This window comes from Marmota marmota, unplaced genomic scaffold (genome assembly GCF_001458135.2).
Source record: "Marmota marmota marmota unplaced genomic scaffold, marMar, whole genome shotgun sequence".
NCBI classification, from domain to species: domain Eukaryota; kingdom Metazoa; phylum Chordata; class Mammalia; order Rodentia; family Sciuridae; genus Marmota; species Marmota marmota.
The window spans coordinates 8,771,599-8,779,983 of NW_025999944.1; the positions used below are offsets into that span (position 1 = coordinate 8,771,599).

General features: G+C 51.5%; 1 long non-coding RNA gene across 2 annotated transcripts; it reads left to right on the top strand.

Annotated features, from left to right (window-relative positions):
- Positions 1 to 1,370: 1,370 nt before the first annotated feature.
- LOC125616368 lies at positions 1,371 to 7,501 on the top strand. Of its 2 annotated transcripts, none has more exons than XR_007346982.1 (3): positions 1,371 to 1,551; positions 2,017 to 2,147; positions 6,708 to 7,501. It is a non-coding gene; the product is annotated as an uncharacterized LOC125616368 (long non-coding RNA). The 2 variants fall into 2 exon arrangements; XR_007346983.1 differs by having other exon boundaries at positions 7,323 to 7,501.
- The last annotated feature ends 884 nt before the right edge of the window (positions 7,502 to 8,385 follow it).

Below are 8,385 nucleotides of genomic sequence, written 5' to 3' on the forward strand. Positions count from 1 at the left end.
GCCTGGCCAGGAGAAGATCCAGGCTAGGAAGTTAGACTCCACATCCTCTAGCTCCCGAGTGATGGATTCCAACGTCTGCTCATCTATGATGATGGAGTTGGGGGATCCATGAGTTTGTCCCATTCCACCCCTCATGTTGGAAGCAAGTGCACAGAAATCTAGAGGAAAGAAGTGACTGACTCTTAAAGAGATCCGTGCTGTAGCTGAGTCAGCTTTTAGGGTCTACAGATAGGGCATTCTTCCCCCTGCACAGGGCTTGGCTTGTGCAGTTGCTCACAATATGGAGTCAATCTTGTTCCCTGGACCTCCCCCACCCATTAACCCTATAGAGGGGAGGCTCCCATCACCTGAGGTGTGAGCACCAGACCTCCCCTGTTCCCCTGTTGAGTCGCAGACCCACTGAGGGGCAGAGGCAGGAAGCTCCAGCCCGTCCCCCTGGGATTTTACTAGAAGCAGAAAATCAAAGCACACTCTTCCCCACTCCTGGCTGCCTTTCCCTTCACAGACACTTGTTCCATATTTACATTCCATTTATGTTGCCTCTTGTTTATCTTGTTACCTAAGTACTTGGCACAAAAGTAATTATTTTGTTGCAAAAGCCGAGGCAGCCAGCAAAGTTACAAAAAAAAAAAAAAAAAAAAAAAAAAAGACTTCCATTCCAGCATGGAATTGTATAAATAACTACCTCAATGGAGACATGGGAAATTATGCTCACTCTCTGCCACCAACGCCACTGTCGGGAGAAGATTCTGAGGGTAGCATCTTGCCATTGTGCACAGGAAAAAGATCATTTCTTAGCAAAGTGGTTTTTGCAGATGCTCACAATGCCGGCTCCTCTCTCCCCACATGTGCCCCTCCCCTCCTCCAAATTATCAGTACAATATCAATTCACATTGCACAGCATGCAAAGCAGATAGAAGGCAACTCCCTGCCGAGTCTCCATCCAGATAATTCTCTCTCTTTCATGCCAAAGCAAACAGTGGGGAGACAAGGGGACATTTTCCTCCAAGAAACAAAAGTGACCTTCCTACCCAGAAAAGGCGTGGTGGGTCGGGAGGCTGGACCCCAGGTCCGTTCATGTGGGCTGGCATTGGGTTCCCCTCTTGAAGCTTACTTACAAAGCCATTTCCAATTACAGAGATCCCATTGGACTAAGAGCTAAATAGCAATCTCACAGCCATGCAGAGAGTGATGGGCTGGGAGGTAAACAGGGATAAGATATTTTTTTCCTGCTCCTGAGAGCTAGATGGAAAGGGAAAACTGTGTCCCTCAAATTGTTTTTTGGTGATTATGCTGCAATAAATCGCTCCTCCTGCAACTCCCACTCCCCGTAACACGCAGACTCTCTATTCTCTCTGAAGTCTTTCTCCTTCCCGTTGCCGTCTCTCTTATCCATTCCCCATCTGTCTCTTTCCACTTGTTCTTTCCTTTGCATCCTCATTTCTTTCCTCCCTCTCTCTGTTGTCCACGTTTCTGGGCAACCCAGTTCCCCTCCTCCTCCTCCCGACTGCCCTGGCCACAGACCTCCCTTTCCCTGCAGAATGAACACAGGTGGGCTGGTCGGGGGCCTCAGTGCTCACAGACAACAGAGGCAGCAGGGCTGGGTGGGGGCTGGGAGGGCCTGGTGGAGTCTGGATGCTACAATTGGGGAAGACAGCTGCAGGACAACATTTCATGGCTCTGGGCCTGGCCCACTCTGCCCACCCTTTTCTCATTAAGACCACAGAGCCTTAAGCGGGGGCTCCCGTAAGCATCATTTGTCACTGTGATTGGGGTGCTAGGATGAGCAACAACGAGGGTACCGCTAGACAAAAGAACTGCTCTGTCCTCATAAGACAATCAAAAGAGAGAAAGAAAAAGAAGAGAGCCAGTTCTTGCAACATAAATAGGGGTAAGAGAATTCCCCCCACCAGCCGTGGTTTCCTTGGGTAATATCCTGGCGGGGCTGGGGAGGAGAAGGCAGGGATTGTGGTGGCCACCTGACTCCTCCGTCCTCTCGCTCCCTTGTGTCCTCAGAGGCTCACAGAAGACTGGATTGTCTGCCACAGCCATCCGTTCTGGACGTGTCCCTCCTGGAGACCTGCGTTTCTGCACTCACCCTCTGCCCGTGAAAGGGACCGGCTCAGGTGAGCAGATGGAGGGAAAAGGTAGGTCCCTTTTGCACTCTGTCACATCTAGCTCCAAGCCTCCAGGAAGATAGTAGGCACCAGTTACCTGGACATCTACCTGGACTGTCTGCAGGCTCTATGTTTACCCTGCCCCTGTCCCCTAAATGCCCCTCCTTTGCCATCTTCTTCAGATTGTTCACAGTCCTGCAACATCCCCTGGTGGCTCCATCTGGAGCTCCCAGAGGCCATGTGACTGTGCTGGTTTCCCAATATGACAGGGCCAGAGCCCAGGGTGAGAAAGTCTCCGGGCCTAGATTTGGTGACCCAGATCATTCTATGCTACCTTAAATGAGTCAGAGCCTTGTTGAGAGATAATGTCCTTTCATTTAAGATGAGACAGTGAAGTCTCTTCCCCCAAACTGTTCACCAGATCAAGCCTTTTCACCCTGCCAGGGTTCACAGATACTGGTACCCACAGCACAGAGAGGATAAATGGTTTCATAGCGGGAAACAGCAGCGTGTGCAGGTGGGGGAGTCTGCTTCCGGGCAGTCAGGTGTGTCTGTGTGTGCGTGGGGGCAGGGCGGGGATGCAAGATGGTCCAGAAAAAAACTAAGAACAAACGAAGGAAGAAGAAAAAAGACCACAGAGAAGCCAAGGCGACAGCACTTGAAAGTGAGACATCTGAAAGAATTGGAAGAGCATGGTTTGATGTACAACTTATGGAGAATCCATGAAAAGAAAACGCAGCCGGCCCCAGGGGACCTGTGGAGATAATAAGCGATCAAGTGTGCCACTCTGCTGTTTGTTGCCGTGGAAAATGATTAAGGATATCTTGGGATGAAAAAGAAATCTACAAAATCTTTTATTGCCTCATCCTTCCATCAAAACAGGAACTCCACTACCGGGATACTGCACTGCATTCCCAGCAATGAGGCAATCGTGATTAAAATGATTTTAAGCATTTAGGTGAGCATCGGGGCAAGTGTGTGAATGGTGCATTTATTTAGAGAATGGGAACGGTTGAAATTTGGGGTGCTGTGATTTTGATCTGGGTGGGGGAGGGAAGTGACTCTGATGCCCCTGGCCCCTTTTAGAGGAAATTTTTTAATCTAAAGAGAGAGCATGCCCAACCTTCCCCCACCAGGTTGTGCCCACTGCCCGCTGTGTCCCCTGTCCTGGGGAGGGCATCGGGGAAGCCGATGTCCAGCCCCCTCATTGTCTGAGGCAGAAGAATAGACCTGTCCAAAAAGGAGCTGTGAAAACGAGTGCGACAAAACCCGCCGTCAAAATTAATGTCTAGCGAGGATGGACGAGGAAAGAAAAACTCCAGCTCCACACGCCGAAATGTGTTTTCCAGACTGGGTAAATGAAGCCAGCTGTATTAAAGACGTAAATCAACCCCACGGATGTCTGGGCTCTACGTGGGCAGGTCTGCTTATGAGGCAGAAACCATCCGAGAACTGGATTTCCAAAGGCGGGCTGTGAAGGCCCCAGCCCCAGCCTGGCTCCCCAGGGGCTCGGGATTTGTGGCTCCACCAGGTGGAGTTAAAGAGGTCAGGGTGGCGTGATTTTTGCCAGGCACGTTCCACTTCGTCTCTGTTCCCCTCTGCAAAGGGAGGCGGCCCTTAGAAAACAGGAAGGTTTAGCTGGCCTGGATTCTAGGTGGGACCCAGATGGCCTTCAGGTGGCCCCCTTTTCTGCTTCTGGCAATGTCACCCATCACCTCCCTCTGGACCTTCCCTCCATGTTTGCAGCTTCTGGGTCTCTTGGGACCAGCCCATCCCTGATGGGATGTTGGATCAGTGAATCCCACACTCCAGAGCTACCCGTCTCCCTTTGCAGGTGTTAGGGGCACAGCCTAGCTTTGAAGCCGGGCATCCAGCTTCTATTCTACTCACCATTACCTGGGACAGTCTTTATGGAAACTTTTCTGCAGCCTCAGTTTCTTCATCTAAATAATGGGTGGGCTGCACCTTACATTGATGGATCAGGTCATTTTCTTTTCTAGGGATTCTTAGGAGTCAGTTCCATGCCATTTCAGCAGTTCGTCATCTCCAAAGTAACGGAACTTCCAAAATCTCCACCCTTTAAGTCTCATGCAAAACAGGCATCAAAATAAATGTGATCGATGGTCTCTTATTTTTCAGGATGTCTCATGTCATTATGACTCCTTAGAGAGGCTGGCCTGTGGCATCAAAGGGATTCCTTACCAGCTATGTGACGTGAGAAAGATAACAGCTGGGCCTCCCTTAACCTGAGATTTCAAATGCAGAATATTCCTGACCCCTGAAGAGCATGGCGAAGAGTCAGTGAGATAACTATGCTGTGAGTTGCTGCCCTTCTGCTTGGTGCAGTGTTTTCTTGTGTCCCCAGGCAAGTAGTCCCAAGCCAGCCAGGAGGAACCGGAGCACTGGGGTGGGCCGGAGCTCCCGTCATGCCAAGCCCAAGAGCTGGCCCATCCCCAGGTTGCCTTCACCCAGGGTGTGCTGTGAAATGCCTAAAAAGACAGCTGGACAGGCCCAGGGAGCTGAGCCCCAAGAACCCATGCCACCACAGGACAAGCTAGGGACTTGGAAGCTGGGGCTCTGGGGGCTGGGCATGGCCTGGACCTGTAGGCAGGAACCAGAGGGATGAATATCTGCTACCCTGGCCCCCGTTACACTCTGAGCAAATAATATTGGCTTGTACTCACCCCTGCCAACTCTCGGCCTGGCTCCTGGGCTGCAGGGATGGGTGGGCTACAGGTCTAAGCTGGAAAGAATTAGTGACCTTCCTACCTAGGAACCACCTGCAGCCTGTGTTCATTCATTCATTCCCTCACTGGCTCTGCCTGGGCCCCTCCTATACTCCAGCAAAAGGCAGCGGACAAAAGGCAAAGATGTCTGCCTTCTCACAAGAGAAGGACAAAATACAGAACCAAAAGGAACAGAACCTCAGAGCGATCGGTAAATAAAGCCGAGCAGGTCGTGGGGTTGCGAGCGCCAGGGCACAGGGTGGGGAGAACAAAGGCGCTGCCTCTCTGCCTGAAGAGCTCTGTGAAGATGATTATCTGCAGAGTGGCCAGAGGTCACCTGGGCATCTTGGCCTTCTCCTCCAAGATACAGTAGTTGTAAAGAAGAACAAAGGAAGAGAGGAGCCTTGGATTTTGTCCTGATGGCCCCAAGCAGAGAGCACAGGGGAGCCCGTGAGTGCCAGAGGAAGGGGGAAGCTGGTGGGGGTGTCCTGAGCTTTGCCCACGGCTGGCACCACCCCTTCTTTCCTGCTTCCTGTGGGGGGGAGGCTGCAGGAGGGCTCTTAGGACCAAAGGCAGGCCCTAAGATCTGGGTGGGGGAGGGATCTATGGATCTATAGATCTATAGCAAGAAAACCCTGGGCTCTGGGTGTCCATCCCCGGTGCAATGTCACCTACCCATCACTTTATACATCCCAGGCACTGTTGTAGACACCAGGCCAAGAGCTGCTGCTGAAATAAGCCAGTCTATCCCTGCACTCAACACTTCCCAGCTCAGGGAAAGCCCCTAAGGTAGCACTGGTGCTGGGGACAAGAGCAAGGGGGGATTTGGACCCACAGACGGGAGCCTGGGATTCTGTCTGCTGGAGGGACTAAGCAAACACTGCCCAGAGAAGTGCTTGCTCAGTCCAGGAAAAGCAGGTGCATTAACAGGGACACACAAGTGAGCTTGGGAGCAGTGAAAAGTGGGCAGGCAGGATGGTGGCACTTTACCTTGAAAGGAGACCAGTCCCAGGGAAGGCTTGCACCTTGCACCTGAATTTTATTTTGAAGACAGCAGAAGACAGAAGGTCGAAGCATGAGGGTGTTCTTCCATTCCAGACCCCTGCTTCTAGAAGGACTTAATGCAGCAGCACGGTGTCTGTCTCAGTAGCTCTGGTGGGCTCTGCAGAGTCCATTCCTAAGGCCATGACACTGAGATGGAGTCACCTAGCAAGCCCACAGTGGAAGCGTCCTGCAGCCCTGGGCCTGGGCTTCTGATGGAATCTTTCTGCCCACAATCTGGTGGCTTGGGGACTTTATGGGGAAGCCCCTGGAGTTTACGAGACATGCCCCCACAATTTAATTACCTGCAACACAAATGAAGAAAGAGTCCATAAACCCTGGGATTTACAGGCCTTCTGTAGCTACAGGTCACCTTTGATGCAGTAAATGGCACCATTCCTGTAGGAGAGTGGCTTCATTTTATTGGTCCTGCCCAAAATTTATGCTCTTCTCCACCTGCAGCAAGACAGGTTTACTTCTAAGCGTCTCTTGAATTGCAACTTATTGGTTCTTTTTTGAAGGTGCACATGTGTGTTGGTGCGTGTGTTGGTGCATGTGTTTAGGGAGTGAGATTGAACTCGGAAGGTGTGGTTCTTAGATTTATTTAGTGACAGGTCCCTTTATGTCCAATCCAATGGCTTGGATTGAACATAAAGCCCATTCTGGGGCTGGTCCCTGTTGCCTGGAGGCCCTGAGGCTGACCAGGGACGTGCACTTTAGAGGAGACGGGCGGAGATCCTTTCCAGCGTGGCCTTGCTCTTCATTTTCCTCTCTCCACCTCTTGGCCAGTGAGTGACATCTGACTGGGCTGTTCTATTTTCAGCGCCCAGACTCAACTCCCCACGGACATTCTGGAGAGGCCTTCTCTCCCTGTTCCACCCGCCCTCTCCTCTTCCCGGGCCCAGCCTCTTTGCTCCAAGCGCTGCCTGCGTCCATCCATCAGCGCAGCTCCTCGTCTCCATAGATCTACAGCAACAAAACCCATTTCAGCAGTTTCCTCCTTTCGTTCCCTCTGTTTTACGGCCCTACTTGGCGTAGAGTTCTCTTTCCCCTTCATTTAACAGAGAGGCTTTCACATTAAAGGAACATTTGAACAGTACAAACAAGAAATAGAAATCCAGTTTACTTCTCTCCCGCTTCCCTTCAATCTCCCAGCTGCTTCGCTTCGGTGTCTCGCTACCTGCCTGCCTCCATGACGCACCCAGCCCTCTCCCTCCTCTGCTTTTGGGGGACCAGAGAGCTCTGACCAGTGGAGGTGGCGAGGAGAGGGACAGCAAGGGCTGGTGACCTGGGCCCTTCCTAGGCCTCCAGCTCTGCCCAGCCCCAGCCACCTCCCCACCCACTGCCCTGGGGCTGCCTGGCTCCAACACCCAGCTCCTCCGCTTCCCCGCTCTGCCTCCTGCCATCCACAATCTCAGAGGAACACCTTTGTCCACAGGCCACTTGTTCCTTGTAAAGGCACCAGAAGATACACTCCAGTTAGACATTGGCTTCTGGGAAGGGAGAGAGGAGACTTTTGCTGTTGAGAGCCACAACCAAGTCAAGATGGCGCCTGGCATTTTGCCAGAAGGAGTGGTTGAGAAGTAACGCCAGCGAGCCATTAAGATGATGATAATTAAGTTAAGCTGTGTATAATTATTAAGATAATGACTGATTGCTGTAACTGGATGATGCTAAATTGAAACAAGCCGTGTATTCAGTTGTGTATATAAACCTCTGCTGTCCGGCAATAAGGCGGCTCCTGCTACCTCGGGTGCCCGCTACTTTTGAGTTCCCGTTGAGTTCCCGTTGGTTCTCTCGGAGTTTCCGGGGAGTTCTGGAGAGTTCCCATGGGGTTCAGGCAATAAAGTAGTTCCTGTTTGAACCTACAAGTGGCTCCTGACCTCCTGGTTATTTTGTGCCCAGCCAGACTGCAGCATTTTGCCATTTTTCTTCCATCAATTAAAAAGTGTTCAAATCCACCAGATTCCCCTTTTGGTTTGATGAAAGGAAGCTTCTAGGCACATCCGATTCCTCTACCTTCCTCAGCCAATGGGGTTATATTACCTGCCTTTCCTTTAACCAGTTCTGCTTTTTCTATGTCTAGTCAAATAATAACTGAGCTGCAGTTACTGAGCGAGGCATCACGGTCCCTTGGGAGACTACAGACATAGGGGAACCTCTAAGGTGCTGCCTCCAATCCGCTCTGCATCTGCACTCAGTGCCTGGCCACCTGTGCATTTGGCTTCTCTTAAGTAACATGCAGATGACGTATTCTTCCTCTTCCTTCAGCCCTAGCATTGAGAACATCAGGGCCTTGATCAGCTCCTCTCTCCGTCCCTGCCCTGGGTCCTGGCAGACAAAGCACAATGGCTGTCCACCACGGCCATGTTGGAAGATGAGCCACCGTGGGGACTTGTCCATGGGCAGTTGAGTCAGGCGCTGAAAATAAAACAGCCGGGTCAGATGTCACTCACTGGCCACTGTTCTTGCAGAGCAGCTTTGATGAAAGACGCGTATCC